The sequence below is a fragment of the Ascaphus truei genome, chromosome 2, assembly GCF_040206685.1.
Source record: "Ascaphus truei isolate aAscTru1 chromosome 2, aAscTru1.hap1, whole genome shotgun sequence".
Lineage (NCBI taxonomy): Eukaryota > Metazoa > Chordata > Amphibia > Anura > Ascaphidae > Ascaphus > Ascaphus truei.
Window position 1 is genome coordinate 141,534,580 of NC_134484.1, and position 25,223 is coordinate 141,559,802.

The window sequence follows — 25,223 nt, forward strand, 5'->3', positions numbered from 1 at the left end:
TTCTGTTTGCATTATTTAAATCTACTATGTCTGATGTGGTGTTAACCTCATTCCCAACAGATCAACATCAAGAAACTCACATAACACGTTTGATATATTTGAGCTCAGCCCAAATCTATGCAAAATATTGTATTAATAAACAAATTGGATAATTTTACTCTTTTGAAACTGAAGAGAAAGAATGTTCATTTTGGGGGTGTTTAGTACTCCTCAAATGTTTCAATGTCTTTTTTGTTACTTGTGTAGCCTAGGCTCCGGCCGCTACTTCTTTTCCTGGGCCCTACCAGTGTAAGTCTTGATAGGTGCAGGCAGTGGATGGGCGAATTCCTTCAAATAGGTCCTGTGTGCTTTTGCAGCTTTGGATATATTAGATGTATCCAAGGGCGGGCCTAGCAACAGCCTGAGCTTGTCAGCCTGAGAGTGTCAGCCTGAGGGGTGGGTACTGATTTGGACAACATACGAAATTGATGGCCTATCAGTATCCAGATCTGGCTTGTTATGAGTCAGAATTACAGTGACACCCATAGGATATAAATATTGGCACTCACCCAAAGTTCTGGGTCTCTCTCTCTCTCCTCCCCCTGTTGAGTGAGGATAAACTGCCCTGGGTCTCACTAGGAGGGGAACCATTAATGAGTAGGCCAAAGAAGAAAGCAATGCCATGCTGTGAGATATGTACCTGCCAATAAACACAGTTGTACCATCACCAGTGTGATCACTGTCTGAGAATCAAGAACAAGGTGTCAGTATGGATTCTCCTTCCATCCAAAGGACCCATGCTGACTGGAGGCGCTGCACCAAAGAACTAAGGTAACCTGTAAACCTGTCCTGTTGTCCAAACAACACCGTGGAGCACTCAGCCCTTCTGTTGCCAAACAGGTACAGCACAACACCTAAATGGAGTAGCCAGAGAAGCAGATGACCCCAATCTCACTCAGGGTGGGGGTACAAGTGCTACACTTGCAATCTTTTCTCCACACAGGAAACGGTATACTCCTATCATATTTACAGTAGAAGCAGGGAGGCTTTTTCTTCCAAGCTTTTCTGCCAGCTCCTGCTGCATTGCATTACATTTGAAAATGTTAAACTATTTCCAGTTGTCAGCTACGTTTCCTGACAGTTGCATGTCAGCAGGGTCTTCAGACTATCCAACTGATGTGAGCTTTTATTTCAGATGCAATTTTAGTTACAGGAGGCTGCATGCCAAGCTAAAATGGTGGCTTTGTCATTAAGTTGACAGTTAAAGAGGCATTTGTGTGATTTGTTCCATTTGACCATCTGCCTGTTAGTATAAATGTATTGGAGGTCAGATTCACTAAGCAGCATTAACTCTAGAGACATGACAGGAGTTATCCGTGCACCAGGGGTTATCAGAGAACAAAGTTCCTGCCTAAAAGCAGTTTAACTATGTTAAATAGATAGCAAATAATAGCTGTTCAGAAACTCATTCAGATTTGATTAGCATGAGCAATCTTAAATTACCAACGGCTCATTTTTTCTTTACCGAGGATTATATTCTTAAAAGATTGTAAATAAACCAGTGTGACACTTCTTAGCATTCCTGTTGTGTTTATTTACATGTAGAATTATATCCTTGAAAGCACACTCCTAAATACAATAAATACAGAGGAATATACATTATTATTATTATTATTATTATTATCACCATTTATTTATAACACGCCAACATATTCCGTAGCTCAGAACAAAAGGTTGGAAGATGAAAAATAATAAGATAGGTATGGAGGACCCTGCCCCAAGGAGCTTACAATCTGTAAGGAAGGGTAAGTGGAAACATAGGCTACAGGGGGATAAGAAGGTTGTGTGTTTCAGAATGTGCAGAGCAGCTGTAACAATAGCTGCCACCTTTGCTTCAACTAGGGTGGTATCATCTCCAAGAGAGTCTGAGGTAAAGTGATGTCAGCTACACACAGTGACAGATTTCCCATTAGGCCTGGGCCTAAGGCGGCCACCTCCATTCTGCCACCCTGCTTCAAAATCGAGTGTCAAATGACGCCATGGACGGCACACGGCGTCTTGTTGCCATGACAACCGTGATGTTGCGTTGCCAGGGTAACGCAACGCCGTGCGCCGTCACGTTGGTGATGTCGACGGCATCATTTGACACCGGATTTGGAAGGAGAAGCAGGGCGGCAAACACAGACGGCGGGCACAGGACTTGGAAATCCACCGCTGGCTGCACAGCAAATAGAGGACACACATAGCAGAGATGCAGGGGAAGATGCAGACGAACTCCAGGTGTTTGAAGTTGTGCCTGTCTTTTCCTGATGCTGTCAGCCCTGTCCATGCTGGCGTAGTGGACCGGAACAGGGAAGGGGAAACACAGTGGGGAGACTCTCATTGGGAGGCCGAATTAGCTTCAACTCATGTGGTATGATCTCCAAGAGAGTCTGGGGTACATTACATCATACTTTACTTAAGGGCTATTCAGCAGTTATAATCACAGATTGAAAAGGTTGCTATTTTATTACTAAGGGTACATTAATTAAAATGTCTGTTCACAGTAAGTCAGAATAATGGGCATCTTTAAGATTGCCAGAAAAATTATTTCACATCCATCCCTCCACAATAAAGTTTGCAATTGTGCTGAAAAACAAATGCTAAAAAAAAGGAAAGTGTTGCATGGCCAGTGGTAACTTTATGTGGGGGGAGGGGGGTGGCTGGTGGGAGGATAGGGGAAGCCGGGGACGGGTCAGTCATCCCAATCATTGGCAGACCTTTGTTTCCCAGACACTATGGCCCACATTTACAGGGGAATGGGCTGTAAAGTGGCTCCCAGTGCAAGAAGATGATTTTTTTAAATAGACATTGCAGTACATCAGTTATATGTATTAAAGATGCACATGCTCGATTTAAACTGAAATGCAGGGACTTTTTATTTTATTTTTTAATTATGCCAAATTTGAATTGTGTTTTATGTACTTTCAGACTTGAATTGTTCATTTTAAACAGAAAAATAACTATTGAATGGGGAAAAGATTTTCTTCTTCTAAGATAAACACACCATCCTGTGACCACACTGTACTGGACCCAAAGAAGGGTAGAGAGCAGAAAGGAATGGAAAACTGAGGTACAAGAGCAAACAGAAGAGTGAATGAGTCATAAGGTGTCTTATGGAATAGCACTGCTCAGTAAATATAGGCCCGAATACAGGCAGTCCTCGGTTACCCAACGGAATCCGTTCTGGACGTAGAGTTGGATAGTGAAACCGTTGTAAAGTGAGTCCCATGTTAATCAGTGGCAGTGAGCGTCGGATAACACATTCAGGCGTCGGATAACGGCCCTTAGGGTTGCATTGTAAAGCGTTGGATATGCCATTAGTTGTAAAGTGAAACGTTGGATAACGAGGACTTCCTGTACACAGTATATGTGCTTTTCCTCAAGGCAATGCATGCATGTGTTTCAAGGGTGTGCACCAGTGAGAAGTATGTGGGGAGTGGCAAACTTACTTTACTGCCAAAGAGGGATCTGAGTTGGAGACGTTCCTTTGTACTGTACCAATGTTTCATATTAGTTGTCTAGAGTTAGTGAATTATTTATATTTAAAATTGCAGTACATTAGCCTGAAGAGTTCACCTGAGAGGGGTACCAGATATACAGTAATTGTTCCAGAAACTATTAACTATTAATTTGCTGCTTGGGCCAATATTTACACGCCCGGGGGTTAAATCCACCGGCCCCGGGCGAGTAAATGTATAGGATTGTCGAACACTGCACTTTGGTATTGGCCATATAAGTTTTGATACATATCATAGTAGTTATGTCCATCTTGCATCTGATCTTGATGAATGGAGGGTGCCAGTATATCAGCAGATGCGACAGTCTGTGCGGCTTCAATGTAATTGGTATTGGGCAAAAATATGCTATTTAACAGAAGATATGTTCCATGTTCCATGGTAAGTTTAAATGATGGCGCAACATGCCAGCATCCATATCGTTGATCTTGCCGATCATGGACACGCTCAAAACATTCATTTGCGGATAAAGTGAATCGTGTACAGTGTCTAAGTTGAACGCATACGGATGTCTGCTGAATGTGTAAATAGTTACATGTTATCTTCGCTGTTTGTTCCAAGGTTATAATACAACCTAACAGTTATATGCCTAGGTTTTCTCCCACAAGAAATTTGTTACAATAATTAGCTGACATTCTTTGTCTAAGATACCCTCTTTTCACAGGAATCGAAACTTTACTTTCGGCTTAGGCAATCAAAATGTGCAAAACAAGTTTACACTTTTAATTACAATAACAATGTGTGTGAAATCATCTACAGTGCTATGATGAACAGATTTCTGCTTACACTTAGCTAAAATTAACCATACACACATCTCTCTCTCTCTTTCTCTTTCTCTTTCTCTTTCTCTTTCTCTTTCTCTTTCTCTCTCTCTTTCTCTCTCTCTTTCTCTCTCTCTTTCTCTCTCTCTTTCTCTCTCTCTTTCTCTCTCTCTTTCTCTCTCTCTTTCTCTCTCTCTTTCTCTCTCTCTTTCTCTCTCTCTTTCTCTCTCTCTCTTTCTCTCTCTCTCTCTTTCTCTCTCTCTTTCTCTCTCTCTTTCTCTTCTCTTTCTCTCTCTCTTTCTCTGACTCTCTCTGTTTGTCTCTCTTGATATATATATATATATATATAGATATATAAATAAATATTATATATAATTAGATAAATATATATGTTGATATATATATCTATATATATATATTTAACTATATATTGTGTGTGTATATATATGTGGTGTGTGTGTGTATATATATAATACATGCAAATGAACATACAGTAATATTTACAGTTGCTATATATAGCAACTGTAAATATTACTGTATGTTCATTTGCATGTATTATATATATACACACACACACATATATATACATACTATATATATACACACACAATATATAGTTAAATATATATATATAGATATATATATAAATATATATCAACATATATATTTATCTAAATATATATATATATATATATATTATATATATATATACATAGATCTTGCTACATTGAAGGCCTTGTTGTGTGCATGTCACGGTAACTTATGACAAGATATAATGAACACCAAATATCTGGGTTGAACTGAACGAGGCTTAGATATAATAAAATATATTTATTCCTTAAAAAAGGTGAACACAGCAATATAGTACAATTAACAGACAAGAAGGTAACACTTACTTAGGGTTGGGGGATGGAGAAGTATCAGCTAGCAATTCTCCAGCAATCCGGTGACATTCCAGGTGGAATCAGAAGCACAACTAAAAACTGTAGTGTTGACACAGTTTATATACCTGTGTAACCCTATTCTTACATTGAATACAGACTATTGGTGAACAATTACCTGTATCCAATCCCTAACGTGGAGACACAGATTAACCCATGCCCCCCAGCTAATTAGCCCCATGTGTACTGTTTGTAGGTGTAGACATAACACTTACAAACCACTCCAGTTTGATGATTCTCAACCCTCAGGTAACAATTAGAGTGGCAGAGTCTGCTGATTAGTACTTGGTCTGTGATTAGTACTTAGTGTAAACAATCCGGGCAGTTAACTTTTGATCACAGTGCTTAGGCTCAATCAGCCGGCTGCTTCATGACCTATTTAGCATAGCAGATGGAGTCTGCATTTTTCAGAGCAGATCCAAAATACCATACATATACTCTTTAATATCTACACATATTATAAGTTCCATTCTGTGGGCTCAGGTGGTCGAAATTTGCCAGTTTTTAATGCCTACAGTGACTCCACAGATTGGCCAAATATCAACTCTCTGTGACTTCCAGAACTGGAGATACAGAAATGCACTTTAAAACATTAAAATACAGGATTATAATGAAACATGGGAACAGGGGAACATACAGTTTCCTAACATGACAAGGTGTAAGCCACATTCCTGGACCGCAGTCCAGTTAACCCCTTGCCTCCCTGGTGAGGTCAGGGGGTGGCCATATGGGGTGCAACCCCTTTATACCGGCCAACCCCCCTCTCCCTCTACACCTCCCTTCTTAATGGGTGACCTGTGGCCCACTGGCCCTAACGGGGATTGGGGCACTGCTGGCACCCTTAACGAACTCAGTCTCAGAGGGATAGTCCTGATGTGAAAGTCCATCAGCATTGCTGTTTTCACTACCTTTTTGTGCTGAATACACTGGCGACACACTTTATCGAGCTTGGCTAGTCCCCACGATTTCGGGTATACCCGGGTGTATTGAGGTTTGTGACTGTTTTCTGCCCGAGTGCATTGAGTTATTTTCCAAGCAGGGATTGAAGCATTTTATTCCCGCTGGCTGCAATACTGCACAGTATATATATATATACTGCATTACAATTCATGAATTTATGCCATCTGGTAGACACGCGAAGCATTGCAGCCTATTAAATCCTAATCATTATCATTTAACAGATCAGCCGCCCATCAGCCAGGCATGAACCCAGGCTGGGAAGGCAATGCAACGGGGCTTGTCAGAGGTGAGGAGTGGCGCATTCCAGGTATCTGCCAGGTACATACCGGGTATTTGCTCAAATAAAGAGTGTCGGTGCAGTAGTAACTCGAATTCTTGTAAGGCCAAGCTCCACCTTAGCAACTTGGCATTCTCCCCTGATGCCCTCTGCAGCCACTCAGGGGGTTGTGGTCTATGAGGACCGTGAAAGCCACTCCATACACGTAGGGCTGGAGTTTTTGAGTGCCCACACAATGCCAAGCACTCTTTCTCAATGGTGGCATAGGCCACCTCTCTGGGGAGTAGTTTTCGGCTGAGGTACACAACAGGGTGCTCTCTGCATCGTTCCCCACTTGACTCACACAGCCCCAATGCCATAGTCCGAGGCATCAGTCTGTATGAGGAAATGTTTGGTATAGTCCGGGGCAGCCAGTATGGGGGCCCCAGCAAGCGCAGTTTTCAGTGCCTGAATGCAGTCTCACAGACAGGAGTCCAGGTGATAAGCACAGACCAGTTGCTTCTTAGTCAAATCAGTCAGGGTTTGGCCACGGCGCTGTACTGTGGGACAAACTTCCTATAGTACCCTGCGGTGCCCAAAAATGCCATGACCTGTTTCTTGGTCTTTGCAACAGGCCACTGAACTATGGCTTCTACCTTGGCTGGTTCTGGTTTGAGGTGCCCTCCACCCACCCTGTGCCCTAAGAACAGGACCTCTGCCATCCCTACCATACACTTAGTGGTTTTCAAGGTAAGCCCAGCCTCCCTGATCCTATCCAGCACCGCAGCTACATGTCCTAAGTGGGAGTCCCAGGAATTACTAAAGACAGCAATGTCATCTAAATAAGCCCTGCATAGCTCTGCATCCCTTCCAGTAACCTATTGACCAGGCGTTGGAAGGTAGCGAGGTATTCTTCATCCAAATGGCATCACCAAAAACTCATAGAGGCAACTTGGAGTGATGAATGCTGACTTCACCCTAGCCTCCAGGGTCAGTGGGATTTGCCAATAGCCTTTGCTCAAATCCATGGTGGTCAGATACCTTGCCCCCGCGAGTTCATCCAGTAACTCATCCATGCGGGGCATGGGGTAGGCATCTGACACCATCCCAGCATTGAGCAAGCGGTAGTCCACACAAAACCGGGTGGTCTTGTCCTTCTTAGGGACTAGAACTACCGGGCTTGCTCAATGACTCTGGGACGGAGTAATTACCCATAGGATCAGCAGCTCCCCTATCTCCCTTTCCATACTGGTCTTGACCTCTGCTGACACTCTATAAGCGAGGCTGCAGATCCCCTGTGTGCACTGGGTGTTTTGTGAGATGTGTGGTCCCTGGCATGTCAGTGAAGAGGGCCCTAAACCTAGCTAGCATGTCCCTGGCTTCTACCTGCTGCCTAGCACTCAACTGTGCCCCTATCTCTACCTGCTCCACAGTGTTTCCCTGCCTAGCATCCCCTAGGAGATCAGGCAGAGCATTGCTCGCCGGATCCTCCAGCAGTGGGCTACAATTGGCCATTACTGCTCCATACTCGGTGCTCTGTATTCTTTCAGCATATTGACGTGATATGTCTTATGCCTCTCAGGCTCTACCTGTACAACGTAGTTGTACTCATTCACCTTTCGGATCACCGGGTACGGTCCCCGACCAGGCAGCCATCAACTTGTTCTCCCGAGTGGGTTTGAGAACAAGCACCTGCTGTCCTGGGATGAATTCTCTGCTACGGGCATTCCGGTCATACCATTGCTTTTGCTTGGTCTGAGCGGCCCTGAGGTGGTCCTGGGCCACCCCCATGAGCATCTCTAACCGGTCTCGGAGATCTACCACATACTGGATCACAGAAGCATCAGTAGCAGTAGCCTCCCCTTCCATCCCTCACGGAATAGGTCCAGAGTCCACGTACCTTGCGGCCATATAGTAGCTCGAAGGGGGAGAAGCCTGTAGATTCCTTCGGTACCTCTCGGTAGGCAAACAGCAAGTGCTGTAAATGAATCTCCCAGTCTTTCCCCTCCGCCTCTATAAAAGTCCGAAGCATCTGCTTCAGGGTACCGTTAAACCTCTCACAAATCCGTTGTCTGGGGATGTAAGGGGTAGTGCGCCGGTGCTGTACACCGCAGCATCCCAGAGACAATGTAACAGTTCACTCATGAACTGCGACCCCTGATCGGTTAGGATCTCACTAGGGAAACCTACCCTAGAAAAAATGTTCAGAAAAAGCTGCTGCCACTGTCTTGGCATCTATGGTGCCAAGCGCTATCGCCTCAGGGTACCGGGTGGCAAAATCCACCACCGTGAGGATGTAGCGCTTCCCTGATCTGCTAGGAATCATAAAGGGTCCTACAAGATCCATCGCTATTTTCTGGAAGGGTTCCCCTATTATCGGTAGGGTTTCAGGGGTGCCTTCACACGGTCGCCCGCATTACCCACTCGCTGGCAGGCATCACAAGAGCGGCAGAAATTGCCCCATCATCTCGAGATGCCCCCGGCCAGTAGTAACGCTGTAATAACCGGGCTCGCGTTCTGTTGACCCCCTGATGTCCCGCTAACAGGATAGAGTGAGCTACCCGTAACAGTTGCTGTCGGTACCCCTGGGGCACTACTAGCTGTCGCTTACCCGTCAATCCCTCCTCTATCCCTGGGTTCCCTTCTTCTCTATACAGGAGTCCCTTATACCATAGGCAGTGCTCAGTGCCTTCCCCTGCCTGAGATTCGGACGCCCGAAGTCTCACGCCGGATCAGGGTAGGGTCTGTCTTCACTGCCTCCCTAAACTGGGCTCCTAATTCTGGCCACCCCCCAGTCATGTCATTGTCCGGAGAATGGGGAAGGGTGAGGGGGAACAGTAAGTCAGTCCGTGGTTGCAACTGATCCTGGCTTACCTCCCCGGGCTCCTCTGCGCCCTCCGCTAACGTTGGTCCCAAAGGCTGGGGGACTGGTGCCGCCGCCATTGCCGCTGTCTGGCTCCGGGTAACCGCCGCCACTGCAGTGGGTTTGGGCACTCGGTCGTAGATGCAGGTCATCGGACCCAGATTGTTGCCAAGAAGAACTTCAGCATCCAAACCGGGTAAAACCCCCACCTGCCGCACACCCTGGCCCTCCCCCCAATCCAAAAAGATTCTGGCCACTTGCAGGAAACGTGGCTCTCCGTCGGCCACTGTGATCTGTTTCCCAGGGCCTGGGAGTAATTCCTTTGGCCGGACCATATCAGGTCGGACCAGGGTCACTGCAGCTCCTGAATCCAGCAAGCCGACTGCTTGCCGGTCACCGACTGTGACCGGGGTAGATGTCTGCTCCGGCCATCCATCTGCTCCAGGTCCACGCTGAGATGTCCTCCTCTCCTGGCTGTAGGCACCGATGAAACCAGGACAGGTGTGGCATGGGACGTCTCGCTGGGAGTTGGTTCCATGACCGGTCCGGAGTCTTTGGTGGAAGCCTCCCGCACGCGGGCTACCGGCTTCGCAGCTGGGGTGCGTTGCCCCTGATGGGGTCCGCCGGAACGCAGGGGTTCCCGGCAATCTGGTCTGATGTGACATGGGCGATTGCAGTTGTAGCACCGGCGCTCGTGCCGGAGCTCCCCCTCCTTCGGTGGACTGCTGCCCGCAGGCGGCCTCTGAGTCCATTGGGGGGTATTGGCAGACTTTCTGGACGGTGCCTTGGCTACTGCTTTGGCGGTCATCAGGGCTTGGCTGGCCACATAGTCGTCTGCAAGCCTCGCCGCCTCCTGGTAAGTCTTGGGCTTCTTGTCATACACCCAAGCCCTCACCGCCGGCGGGCACTGCTGCATGAGCTGCTCCTGAAAGAGGAGGTCCAGCAGGCATTGGTAAGTCTGTGCCTCATAGCCCTCCACCCAGCGTATCCCGTACAAAGCCATACGGGTCACGTAGGTAACATAGGACTCCTGGGGCTGCCTCTCTTCCTGCCAGAATTTACCCGGTAGGCTTCAGGGGTAAAACCATACTGAAACAGTAACAGTTCTTTCAGGTGGTCATAGTCATCAGCATACTCATCTGGAAGCGCCATCATCGTCTGCTTAGCCAAGTCGGACAGTAAGGGGTCCAAACGTGCAACCCTATGCTGGGGAAGCACTTTGTACCGCCGACACTGTGTCACAAAGTTCTTTAAAAAACTGTAGATCTGATCAGTACCTTCCACGAACTTGGTGAGACTGTGCTGATCCAGTTTGAGTTCATCTGTATTGGGTTGGACAGGGGGGCAATAAGCGGGTCTGTTCACTGCCATAGTGATAAACTGCAGCCGCTCCTCCGGTGTCCCTCTGTCACCCCACGCAGTAATCAGTGCCAACATTTCAGGGGTGAACGGACTAGTAGCCGCAGCAACCAGTACCCCTCCTGTTGCACTGCTCCCGGGAGGTGCACTCGTTCCCTCCCCGAGATTCCGCCGCCCCGGCACTGGGTTCCTTCCCTGATCACCGGGTGGATGTATAAGGGCAAGCTGAGCCGTATCCTAAGGCTCTGCAAGCCGGGCTTCATAGTCACCGATTGCATCAACCATGTCTGCGACCTCCTGGTTCTCATAGGGCAGTCCATATTCACGGCACTTGTCCTTCAGCTGAGCTCGGGTCCTCATGTTGGATGAGCCTTCAGCCTCGCTCATGGTTCATGGTTGCAGCAGTGAGGTGGTGTTACAACTTGTGTTAACTGTTGCACTACTGTGTGTTCAATATCTTTAGTCCCAGGAACTCGCAATTACTCTCGAGTTCCCACTATATGACAGAGTCCCACAGAACACTGTAATATAGGTTCAGTTCAATCCCAGCGCTGCCACCAATTAATTATAGAACTTGTCACGGTAACTTATGACAAGATATAATGAACACCAAATATCTGGGTTGAACTGAACGAGGCTTAGATATAATATAATATATTTATTCCTTAAAAAAGGTGAACACAGCAATATAGTACAATTAACAGACAAGAAGGTAAAACTTACTTAGGGTTGGGGGATGGAGAAGCATCAGCTAGCAATTCTCCAGCAATCCGGTGACATTCCAGGTGGAATCAGAAGCACAACTAAAAACTGTAGTGTTGTCACAGTTTATATACCTGTGTAACCCTATTCTTAACATTGAATACAGACTATTGGTGAACAATTATCTGTATCCAATCCCTAACGTGGAGACACAGATTAACCCATGCCCCCCAGCTAATTAGCCCATGTGTACTGGGACTCTATGGGTAGCCCCATAATTAAATCAGGGACGACGACCAGTTTACCAAATGAAGTACCTGCATTGTTTGTAGGTGTAGACATAACACTTACAAACCACTTCAGTTTTATGATTCTCCACCCCCAGGTAACAATTAGAGTGACAGAGTCTGTTGACTAGTACTTGGTCTGTTGATTAGTACTTAGTGTAAACAATCCGGGCAGTTAACTTTTTTTTTTATTTTTTTTTTTAAAATATTTTTTTCCTTTATCATTGTGAAACACAGGCACATGACAGTGAAGTACTCTGAGACACACAATAAACTTTTTTTGTCCCTACTTTCAGAAGTGAAAAGAGAGGGGATGACGAGGGACGGGTGGATAGTTGGGAACGACATGGGGAAAAAGAGGGGGGGTGAGGGGGTGGGGGGGAGGGGGAAGGGATTATGGTGGGTAGGGCGCACCGGCCCCCGGCCCCCGGCCCCGAGGGTATCAGAGTTGGACCAGGGCTTGCACCAGTGTCGGGGCACCAGAGCCTGGTCAAGGCTCCAAGGTTCTATAGAATTGAGGCATTCTCTGCTTCAGCATGGCTGTCAGTCTCTCCATGTTCATGACCCCGTCTATTCTTTTAATTACTGTTCTCCTGGAAGGGGCCTTTACTTGTTTCCAGGCCGCCGCGATACAGCATCTGGCGGCCGTAAGGATCGCCAAGGAAAGTCTGGCTATAGGGGCGGGGAGGTCTTCAATTGGTTTCCCCAGCACGTACGTCAGGGGGACCTCCAGACCCAAAGTTTCAATCAGGAGACTCTGGATCCTGGTCCAGAACCTCTGGATCTCCGGGCATGCCCACCAAATATGAGGCATGTCCCCCCTTTGACCACATCCTCTCCAGCACACGTCCGAGGTGCCTGGGTAGATCTGGCTCAGTCTACTCGGGGTTAGGTACCATTGGAATAAGATTTTATAAATATTTTCTTTCGTGATTGAGCAAATTGATGTTCTGGTGGCAGCTTCCCAGATATCCTCCCAGTCTTCCAGGTCGATTGGGATATTTAGATCAGCGCTCCATTTTTGCATATAGGAGTGTGAGGGGGCGGAGTGGGATGCTTCTAATGTTCTATAAACTTCGGAAATTAAACCTCTCTGGTATTCCCCCTTGAGGCAGAGGGTCTCGAATCTAGTGCACGCTGGGAATTTAAGGCTAGGGGATTGGGCTCTCAGGAAGTGCCTAATCTGAAGGTATTTGAAGATGCGGAGGCCTGGGGAAGAGAACTTATTTTTAAGCTCTTGGAAGGACAGGACCTCATCAGTTTCCAGCAGATCCACAACCACTCTGATATTTAGGCCCTGGAATTGACCAAATTGGGTACGGGAGCACCCAGGTGGGAAGTCTGGGTTCCCGAAGATGGGGGTGAGTTATGAGGGGAATGAAGCTAGGCCATGTTTCCCTTTAGCTTTAGTCCAAGTAGACCACGTGCACCTCATTGCCCTGAGCTCGAATCTCAGGGGCCTCCTTCCTTTGTGAGCCTGAGACAATAGTAGGGCCGAGAGGGGTGTCGGGGCCGCGTGATGTGTTTCTATCTCCAAGCAGCAATTCGAGGTCGGGGGTAGTTCCAAACCACCGCCTGCCTCAGCTGGGCCACCTGGTAATATCTGACCACATCCGGGGGCCCCAAACCCCCTCTCGTTCTTGAAGCCAACAGCACTGATCTCGGCACCCTTGGTCTACGCTGCCTCCATATAAAACGGAGGATATGAGCCTGCATATTTCGCAGTTCTACTAGCGGGACAGGGACTGGGAGGGTTTGAAAATAATAAAGTAATCGGGGAAGGACATTCATTTTGGTAGACACAATTTTTCCAAACCAAGAGATCTGGTGGGCATGCCAAGTCTCCAAGTCTCTCTTGATCTGGCGGAAGAAGGGGGGGGTAGTTGGCTTGATATAGCGAGCTGTCAAGCTTGCTATTTTTATCCCTAGGTATTTAATGTGGGAGTTATTCCACTTATATTTGAAGTTAGTTTGTAGGAGTTTCCATGTAGGGTCTGGGAGAGAGATATTGAGCGCCTCGGACTTGTCCGTGTTTATTTTATAATCGGACACTAGGCTAAATTGGTCCAACAGTTTCTGGAGGTTGGGAAGGGAGGTGTGCGGGTCGGCTAAGGTCAGAATGACGTCATCAGTAAAGAGGGAGATTTTGTACTCCCTGTCTGCGATTGGGATGCCCTTTATGCTGGGTTCAACTCTGATCCTGGCAGCTAATGGCTCTATTGATAGGGCAAATAATAGGGGGGATAGGGGGCAACCTTGTCTGGTTCCATTTTTGATTTTTATTGGGTTGGAGTGCCCTTCCGGGAGTTTTAAGAGAGCGGTAGGGTTGTTATAGAGGGCTCATACCCCCTCGAGGAACGGACCCGAGAAGCCAAACCGGAGCATAGTTTGGTCAAGAAAGGACCATTTGATTCGGTCGAAAGCCTTTTCGGCATCAAGGCTTAGGATCATGGCCTGAGACTTATTAAGGTGAACGTGGTCTATAATATTAATAATTTTGCGGGTGTTGTCAGAGGCCTGTCTTCCTGACACAAAGCCCACCTGGTCTATATGAATCAATCTGGGGAGAATAGGGTTCAGTCTGTTTGCTAGGATCTTACTGAAAAGCTTGAGGTCAGTATTGAGTAGCGAGATTGGTCTATAACTACCGCATTTTAGCGAGTCTCTACCTTCCTTGTGTATGATGGCAAGGTTGGCGGCCGAAATTGTGCCTGGGATTGGCTCTCCTTCTAGGAAGAAATTGAACATGTCCAGCAAGTAAGGGGAGAGGGATGCTGTGAATTTTTTATAGTAAGCGTTGGAGAACCCGTCTGGCCCAGGTGTCTTGGCAATTTTAAGCGAGGAAATGGCTTGGGATAGCTCCTCTTGGGTTATTTTCTGATTAAGGTACCCAAGCTCTTCCACTGAAAGGGATGGGAGGTTACATTGGGTTAGGTATTCTGCGGCTGTTTTGGCACTGTCGCGTTCCTGGCTGGGGGGGTGGAGGTTGTACAGGTCTTTGTAGAACTCTGTGAATTCCTCCGCTATTTCTTTCTCGTTGTACGTTATCTGCCCATTTCTGGTGCAGATTTTTGTGATCTGGGCTTTGGTCTTTACGCCTCTTAGTTTCGAGGCCAGGAGTTTATCTGCTTTATTGCCCCTATCATAGAACTTCTGGTTAGTCCATTTCAGTGCTCTCTCTACCTCGTCAAGGTGCAGTAATTTTAGTTCAGTTCTTGCCTTATCTAGGGTTCTAAACACTTTTTTTGAAGAGGACTGCTTATGTTGGAGTTCTAGGGCCAAGATCTTTTCAGTGAGTTCTTTTTGCGCTGTGTTTCATTTTTTTCTTATAAGAGGCTAGAGAGATAAGGTCTTCTCTAATGGTAGCTTTGTGCGCTTCCCAGAGCATTGCTGCTGCCGAGACCGAACCGTTATTTATTTGAAAAAAAGTGTTTAGTTTTTGTTTGATTGTTTTGATCACCTGGGGGTCATTGAGGAGCGAATCGTTCAGTTTCCACTTGTACGCAGAGGTTTTGACGAACGGCAGAGAGAGGGTGAGTTCGATAGGGGCGTGGTCTGACCAGGTAATTGGGCCTATGTTGGAGTGGGAGGATGCCTGGAGAACATTATTGGTACCTAGAAAGTAGTCAATCCACGAGTAAGACTGATGGGGGGCTGAGAAGAATGTGTAGTCCCTCTGGCCTACGTGCTGGGTCCTCCAAATATCTAGTTTTTCAGGATTTCCCGAAACTTTTTGGCCTTTTTCTGTGTCTGAGCAGTGTGTGGTGTCGCGGGCTGAGTGGATTTGTCTTGGTCTGGGTAAAGGACCATGTTTGCGTCTCCAACTAGCAGTAGCGAGGAGAGCACCGATTGATCTAATGAACCAAGTAGATTCTGGAGGAATTGGGTTTGGTTATCATTAGGGGCGTACATATTCAGAATGGATATGGGGGTTCCTGATAGTGTACCTTGGAGTAGCAAATATCTACCTTCTGGGTCTTTGGTTATCTTTGTTGGGGCAAAGGGGATGTTATTCTTGATCAGTATGGCAACACCCCGTTTCTTGTTGGGGGATGATGCGTAAAACGCTTGGGGGAACGTGTGCCTGAATGTGTTAGGCGGGTCTGGGGTATTGAAGTGTGTTTCCTGGATACAAATTATATCGCCTTTAGTTTTTTTTAGTTCTTGTAAAGCTAGCTTGCGTTTTCTAACAGAATTAAGGCCCTTAACATTTAGCGAGATGATTTTAATTGACGCCATTTGGTAGGGCGATTATTCCCTGGTAGACACCATGGTAGACACCGGTATCACAGACCTATACAGTGCCTAAACAGTGCTCCTAAATCCTGCTCCAGCTAGTCAGCTGGTCAAGGGCCACATATACATTTTGGGAGCTCTTGGTCCTGCATGAACAGTATTGCATGAATATACAAGCTTCGGATAAATCTTTTCTTGGGGCCGTTGCGGGGGTAAAGGGGGGGGAGAGGGGGAGGGGAGGATGGGAGAGGGGGAAAGGGGGAGGGGGGAGAAGGGGGGAGGGGGGGAGAAGGGGGGAGGGGGAGATAGGGAAGGGGGGGGAGGAGGTGAGATCATGGTAGACACCGGGATCACAGACCCATACAATGCCTAATCGGTGCTCCAAAATCATGCTTCAGCTAGTCAGCTGGTCAAGGGCCACATATACATTTTGGGAGCTCTAGGCCTTGCGTGAACAGTATTGCAGGAGTATACAAGATTTCGATAAACCTTTTCTTGGGGCCATTGTGGGGGGGTAATGAGGGGGGGGGGAGCCAGATAGATGTCCTTGGCTGGCGAGACGCTTCGGGGCCAAATCGGTGTTCGGGCAGGTTGGCAGCAGACCCGGGTTGGGCCCGACTCCCCCTCCCGGGGGAGACCGGCTGTGGGCAGGATCCCCTCCAGTGAGGGGACTAAAGGCTTGCGGATGAAGGCCTTCATCCGGGTACGTGATGACCTCGATCTGGGTACATGTCAGCGGGGGACGGAGGGGTCCTCTTCTTGTTGTCGGATCCCTGCAGGTGAGTAGCGAGATTTCTGGCGGGGAGAGGGTGGGGGTGGGGAGAGAGGGTGGGGGTGGGGAGAGAGGGCAGGGGGGAAGGTGGGGGGGGACGGGGAGGGGGAAGTGGGGGAAGGGGGGTAGAGGGGAGGGGGGAGAAGGGAGGGGGGGGTAGAGGGAGCGATAGCAGGAGTCAGCTCACTGGGGTGCTGCTGGGCGTTCTTGGAGAGCTTGGGGACGCAGAGCTTCCATGGCGGCCATCTTTGGTGTTCCCCAGGGCTTAGTTGGAGCGTTCCCTGCTGGCGGTTATGTGGGAAGCTGGATGGATGGAAGCCGTCGCGGCCCGTAAGGAGTCGACACTTCAGGTAGAGAGAGAGGGAGCAGCAGAAGTCCGTGCAGACCTGGGACCTTGGGATGCGAGGTCAGTCTTCATCCAACCGGGGGGGGGGCATGGTTCTCAGGGGAGGTGGACCGCTCAGTCACCGGGATTTTTGGCTGGCCAGCCTCTCGGATGCTCGGGGAGTGTCCGGGGGGTCCGACCTTGCCACTGGACGGGAGGGGCGGTTGTTGCTGTGTGGTGGGGGATCCCTAGGGCTTTGAGGAAGTCTCTTGCATCCTCCGGGGCTGTGATTGTGAAGTGGCGCCCATTGCGGAGCACCACCAGCTTGAAAGGGAACCCCCAGCGATATTTGACTCCCTGGTCGCGGAGGTAGTTGGTGAGGGGCTTCAACTCCCGTCTCTTCATCATTGTGGTCCTGGACAGGTCGTTAAACAGCTGGATGTCTGCGTCGTCCACTTGTATGCTGCGTTGGCCCCTGGCGGCATTCATTACTCGCTCCTTGGTGGTATATGCATGTAGCCTTACTATTATGTCCCTGTGGCGGTTGGGGTCTGTTGGCTTTGGGCCCAGGGCACGGTGGGCCTGATCCATAAGGAGCTCATGCTCAGAGAGACCCGGCACCAGTTGGAGGAAAACTCTGCGGAGGTAGGCTTGCAGGTCCTCATGGGAGATTGCTTCAGGCACGTTTCTGAGGCGTATGTTCTGACTCCTTTCACGGTTTTCAAGTTCCTGCAGGGCATTCTGGAGGTCCCTGATTGCGTCGCCGCATCTCGCAACTTCTTCTTGGGCCTCAGACTGGAAGCTGATGGCCCCCTCGATTTTGGCCTCCAGCTCATCTGTTCTCCAGAGAGGGCTTCCAGTTCTGCTCTGATGCTTTGAAGAGCCTTTTTATTGTCCTCTTGTACCCCACTCCTCATTTTGAGGATCAAGGAGTCAAAAAATTCTTTATTTAGAATGGGGGGGTCCGAGTCCAGTTGGTCTTGTAGCTCGCCAAGCGCCGCGTGCTCCGGCTCCTCGTCGCCATCTTGGGAGTCCGGATTCAGCTCCAGCTCTGCCCGGCGCGGTGCGGTGGCAAAGAACTTCGCGACGGTGTTCTGGGTCTTCTTTGACTTGGCCGCCATCTCGGCTGTGTTGGGACCAGTTGTGGGAACTGAAATCGGGCGATTTGGTGTGGGGGGGTTGCGTTTCTGCTCTTTCTTCTGAGGGTGTCGGGAGCTCTTCAGCTAGTCAGCCATCCGTGGTGACGTCACCGGAAGTCCCGGGCAGTTAACTTTTGATCACAGTGCTTAGGCTCAATCAGCCGGCTGCCATTCATGATCTATTTAGCATAGCAGATGGAGTCTGTATTTTTCAGAGCAGATCCAAAATACCATACATATACTCTTTAATATCTACACATATTAATAAGTTCCATTCTGGTGGCTCAGTGGGTCGAAATTTTCCAGTTTTTAATGCTTACAGTGACACCACATATTGGCCAAATATCAACTCTCTGTGACCTCCAGAACTGGAGATACAGAAATGCACTTAAAACATTAAAATACAGGATTATAAGGAAACATGGGAACAGGGGAACATACAGTTTCCTGACATGACAAGGTGTAAACCACATTCCTGGACCGCAGTCCAGTTAACCCCTTGCCTCCCTGGTGAGGTCAGGGGGTGGCCATATGGGGTGCAACCCCTTTAATACCGGGCCAACCCCCCTCTCCCTCTACAGTGCAAACAGTCCTTGTTGTAATAATCTTAACAGTTCATTACAGTTTATAACATTACTGGGTGAGTATGTGGAGGGCCTAATTGAGTCAGCTGTGTAGAAGTTGTATTTAACAGCAAACAAGGCCTCTTTGCAGCAGAAGGCCTTTACTGTTCATTCTGATTATATATATATTATATATAGAGTGCTAAACTTAAGGCATTGATGTGTGTAAGCAGGCCTTGTTGTAATCATATTCAAAGTTAAATATAGCTGAGTGAATTAGGGGCTCACTCATACTGATACCCTAATTGCAGCAAGTGTCCTAACATTTATATGTCATTAACACAAGGCCTGTTTGCTGACAACAGTGGCAGATATATATATATATATATCAGTTAATATATATATACACACACACAGTGTGTGTGTGTGTGTGTGTGTGTGTGTGTGTGTGTGTGTGTGTGTGTGTGTGTGTGTGTGTGTGTGTGTGTGTGTGTGTGTGTGTGTGTGTGTGTGTGTGTGTGTGTATACATATATAGATAGAGATACAGAGAGACTACAGATATATTCATACAGGTTTACAGAACTGTTATTGTAACCAAAAATCATACATGATCACATGCCAACATTATGAACTATGAAAGAAGATTAGGTAAGTAATGTCTTACAGAGTTAAGACACCAAAAACATAACATTAAAATGTATGCTGTTATATGGGTACTTACTTAAAGTTGTATGTCAATAATATTAGCATGAAATGACTATCTACTTTACCAAAATAACCCACAAACATCTCATCTTGATCAAGAACTAAGTGAATGTCATTTCCATTAACATGCCAAGTGTGTAATAATGTTGTACCATGAATCAACTGATGATTAATAGATATTCATCTTATACTATATTAGTGAAAGCACTGTATGTTTGCCTGCCTGCCTGCATGCCTGCCTGCTGGATGTCCGGTGTCCCTAGGGGAAATCTCATTGGTCCCTTGGGCCGCCCCCGCACACCTCTCATTGGCCTGAGGCGGAGTGACGGCCCAAAGGACACACAGACACACACACACACACACACAGGGACACACACACACACACACGGACACACACACACACACACACACACACACACACACACACACACACACACGGACACACACACACAGTAGGGGGGGTGTGTACATTAGCAGCATGTATAACCGGGGGGGGCCTCACATACCCGCCGGAGCCTCCGCCTCTTCCTCCCCGAAATCAGCCTCCTCCTCTCCCCGTGTCTCCCGCGCTTTCAACCCCCCCCCCCCCCCCCCGGCGCCGCTACAGTCAGCGGAGGAGCGAGTGCCCGGGACACAGCGGGGGAGCGGCCACAACAAGCTGCCTCCCGCCTCAGTTCCACGTGGGAGCGGCCGGACGGGTGAGGGAGCTGCCGGATGGGTGAGTGAGCGGCTTTCACCCACCCCTCACCCCCCTTCAAATCACCTCCCCTCCACCCCCCCTCCCCCCCCCCCGGCGCCGCTACAGTCAGCGGAGCGAGCGAGCGCCCGGGACACAGCGGGGGAGCGGCCACAACAAGCTGCCTCCCGCTTCAGACCACGTGGGACCTTCCGGACGGGTGAGTGAGCGGCCTTCACCTCCCCTTTACCCCCCTTCACCTCCCCTCCACCCCCTGGCGCCGCTACAGTCAGCGGGGGAGCGAGCGCCCGGGACACAGCGGGGGAGCGGCCACAACAAGCTGCCTCCCGCCTCAGACCACGTGGGAGTGGCCGGACGGGTGAGTGAGCGGCCGGACGGCTGAGGGAGCGCCCTTCACCTCCCCTCACCCCCCTTCACCTCACCTCCCCTCACCCCCCTTCACCTCACCTCCCCTCACCCACCCCTCACCTCCCCTCACTCCACTTCCCTTCCACCTCCCTCCACCCCCCCCTTCACCTCCCCTCCACCCCCCCCTTCACCTCCCCTCCACCCCCCCCTTCACCTTCCCTCCACCCCCCCCTTCACCTCCCCTCCACCCCCCTTCACCTCCCCTCCACCCCCCCTTCACCTCCCCTCCACCCCCCCCTTCACCTCCCCTCCACCCCCACCTTCACCTCCCCTTCACCCCCCCTTCACCTTCCCTTCACTCCCCCCTTACAACCTCCCACCACCTCCTCACCACCTCCACCCCCCTTCCCACCTCCCCCACCCCCCTTCCCACCTCCCCCACCCCCCTTCCCAACTCCCCCCCACCTCCCCCCCCTTCCCACCACCTCCCCCCACCCCCCCCCCTTCCCACCACCTCCCCCCCTTCCCACCACCTCCCCCCCACCCCCCCCCCCCTTCCCACCACCTCCCCCCACCCCCCCCTTCCCACCACCTCCCCCCCACCTCCCCTTCCCCCCCTCCTTCCCACCACCTCCCCCCCACCCCCCCCCTTCCCTGAGGCGGAGTCACGGGCCAAAGGACACACAGGGACACAAACACACACAGGGACACACACACACACGTAGACACACACACACACGTAGACACACACACACACACACGTAGACACACACACACACAGACGTAGACACACACACACGTATACACAAACACACACACGTAGACACAAACACACACACGTAGACACAAACACACACACGTATACACAAACACACACACGTAGACACACACACACATAGACACACACGTAGACACACACGTACACACGTACACACACGTACACACACGCACGTAGACACACACACACGTACACGTAGACACACACACACATGTACACGTAGACATGTACACACACACACACACACACACATGTACACGTACACACACACACACATGTACACGTAGACACGTACACACACACACATGTACACATATACTCACACACATGTACACGTACACACACACATGGAGACATACACACACACACATGGAGACATACACACACACACATGGAGACATACACACACACACATGTGTGTATACATTGTATGTGTGTGTGTGTATGTCTCCATGTGTGTGTGTGTATGTCTCCATGTGTGTGTGTATACGTGTGTGAGTGTATACGTGTGTGTTTACAATAAACCATTTTTATACAACATCGTATTACATTTTCTTCCATCTTTCTTTTCAACATTATTATCCAACCTTTACAACAAATAGTCACCTATTGTTCCACGATTTATAAATAATACGACCTATTACGTATTTACATCCCGGGCAACGCCGGGTCTCTCAGCTAGTATGTTATAAAATATGCCTTCATTCAGTCACTGAGCATTTATAAACATTCATGTGTACAAGGACATACATGATTGTTATCAAGCATCTGTACATGATCAGACATACACTATGCATGAAATAGTCTGCAGGAAACAACACCAGTACACCAACACATTTAGTGAATGTGATTATTTATTTTTGTTTATCCTTTTGAGAACGAATCACAGGCCTGCTTGTTGGCTGTTGTGTTTGCCTTTTCCCTCTGCCAAGTACTCTGGCCTTAACTGTACCACTTGTACTAGCCTGTGGCAGTTCTGTGGTACTGGGTGTGGGCAGTGGCAGTTCTGTGGCACTGGGTGTGGGCAGTGGCAGTTCAGTGGCACTGCGTTTGGGCTGTTGCACATCAGGGGCACTAAGTGTGGGCTGTGGCACTTCAGGGGCACTAAGTGTGGGCTGTGGCAGTTCAGGGGCACTGGGTGTGGGCTGTGGCACTTCAGGGGCACTTCAGGGGCACTAAGTGTGGGCTGTGGCAGTTCAGGGGCACTGGGTGTGGGCTGTGGCAGTTCAGGGGCACTGGGTGTGGGCTGTGGCACTTCAGGGGCACTAAGTGTGGGCTGTGGCAGTTCAGGGGCACTGGGTGTGGGCTTTGGCAGTTCAGGGGCACTGGGTGTGGGCTGTGGCAGTTGTGGAACAGTTTATAAACATTGCAAGAGTGATGGTGGAGCACTTTCTTGTTTTTGTATTTTAATCTTTTTCCAAAAGCTGGTTATTAGTAATTGTTGCCCTAACTTTTTTTTGTGTGTCTCATTTGTAGGTGTCGGTTCCATATTTTGAACAGATGTAAGCGGTTGGATGTTGACAGGGACCTGCACAGAACTTGCACCTACTGTACCGGTATCATCCGGAACTGGGGAATGAAGAACTGATGACTCAGGAGAAAAAGTAGCAGCATGTAAAGATCCATCCTCTGATGGGGTAAAGGGGAATTCTGGTTCTCTTGCTGTACTCCAAAACTGATTTGCTTGGCTCACATTCAGAACTAGTGCTTGTAATGTCCTGTTTACATTTTGGATTTCTTTAGGAACTTGGATGATGACTTTTTGAATTTGTGACATTTCTGATATTGACCTTTCATGCATCCTTTCATGCAGTGACAGCATCCTTTCAAGCACTGACATCATTTCTGAATGGCGACGATTTTCTTCACCCAAGATTCGTTCTTCAGAAGCTGCAATAGCTGAGTAGGTGTCACGAGCAGGAAGACTTGAATGCTGGGTTAATCCAGGAGTGTCAACATCTTCATGTTCACTTGAGTGAATTTGTCCTTGAGTGGCAACATCTGGTTCTACAAATAAAGAAAGACATTATTAACTGCTATGGAACTTTCCCTTTGTTTTCACTATAATGATAGTTGTTCTCATAGTGTAACACATAACATGTTTCCATAATTTTTTATTTGTTTCCAATTAAAAGATATGCTTGAAGTAACAATGATGTTTCGACTCAGTGTGAAAGAAGAATGAATGAAAGGTTGTTGTAACATCACAACTCCTAGCTGATACTTTAAAACACACACAATACATGTTGTCAGGAAACACTACATCTTCTGTGACAATAACTGATGTGAAGTTCATTACATGTGAAAGGCATTTATTTTGCATGGCAAATGAAATTCTTCAAATGTACACATTATATGTGCTGCACCTCATATACTCACCTTCCATTCTTGATGATGACCTTGATGAGACAGGTGATGAGACATGTTCAGTGTCAGGTGACACAGGAGCTGCAGGAGCAACTATATAGAAGAATAAAATCAGAAGTTAATTGTCATGTGTACATAATTAACATGAAGTATCTGTAGTGGGAGTAGTTATGGCTACATATCAGCATCACATAACGAAATGACAATGATATGGTTCGGCCAATCTGTATATTATCCATCTTAACATAAATGTACATGTGAACCTAATTGGCACATTTATTTTCAACACTATACAACATACAATGTTCATGCAGGAATGCGTTGTAAAATGAAGTGTTCTGTTGTACATACACTGCATATGTTGTGTACTAATCTAACTATAATAATGTACATTACTACCATGAAAGCAAAGTTGACTCTTCTTAGAATTCAGCACCTAATTGTGGAAATGTGTATGAATGTGTTTAGAGATCTGACCGAACATTTAAGAGAAGCAGGTGTAGCGCTCAATGTGGCTGACACTCAGCAACACATGCAGTGTGGCGCTCACAGATGGTACTGGTGTGATAAGGTTGCGTATTTATAACGTTAAAAGAATATATGTGTGAACGAATGACTAACATACGTTTTCATATATAGTGGACTGGTGGGTGAAAGTATTCAGATAATTACCATTTCAAATGAATGTGATGAACTTCTGTTCACCTTGTCAGCTTCTAACAACTGTAGTCCCTCCCCCAAGACGTGGGACCTGACCTTTTATTTGGTTCTACCACCTGTAAGCCGTCCCACAAGACTTGACCCTACCATGACCCTACCATGACCCTACCATGACCCTACCATGACCCTGTGATCTGGCTCTGTGGCCGACCCCACCCCATCTGTTCACCTCTATGCTGTGATTACATATTAATTGCAGCTGGTTTCACACACCGGTACATGTGCGAAATACAAATATGAAGTGAGCTACATATGAACACAATAAAATACCATATGGTACATGTTCCTATTTATGCTCACATTATACTACATGAAGCGAAAAAGGAGCTTTAATAAAACATAACGAAATTTGTTTGTGCAAAATATTTATGTTCGCCTTTGAATGCACAATATTCCATGCATGACTTGATTAGGCAGTAATGGCCTGTTTATAGGTGTAACATAGATTGTAACTAATATAAATATATATTATATGTATATATGTATCGACACATACATGAAATAGTGAATTATGCATTTGTGTGCACAGACACAGTATAACAAAGTTATACATTACTGTGACAAAGAATGAGTGCGGGTGTGCTTTGTGGTTATGCATGTTAACCCATTGTTTGTACAAAGATTCACACATACATTCAGCTTTCAACTATAGGGCAAAGATGTTGAATGCTTTGTAAGGCAGAAGGTTGCAGTGGGTGTTATTTGGAAGATCATTACACATAATCCCTTCATGCAGGTCAAGTTGTGTATGTTTCCTCATAATGATGTCATCCACGATAGCTGAGCCAATACATGTTTCCAAACACACACACACACACACATACATATATATATATATATATATATATATATATATATATATATATATATATATATATTGTGACAAACGGCTTACTCCGGGGCTCCG

General features: G+C 47.7%; 1 long non-coding RNA gene across 1 annotated transcript; it reads left to right on the forward strand.

Moving 5' to 3' along the window:
* The first annotated feature begins 602 nt into the window (after window positions 1-602).
* On the forward strand, window positions 603-23,229 carry LOC142488587 (uncharacterized). Its single transcript, XR_012799516.1, has 4 exons — window positions 603-810; window positions 2,950-3,091; window positions 22,706-22,866; window positions 23,043-23,229. It is a non-coding gene; the product is annotated as an uncharacterized LOC142488587 (long non-coding RNA).
* Window positions 23,230-25,223: the final 1,994 nt, after the last annotated feature.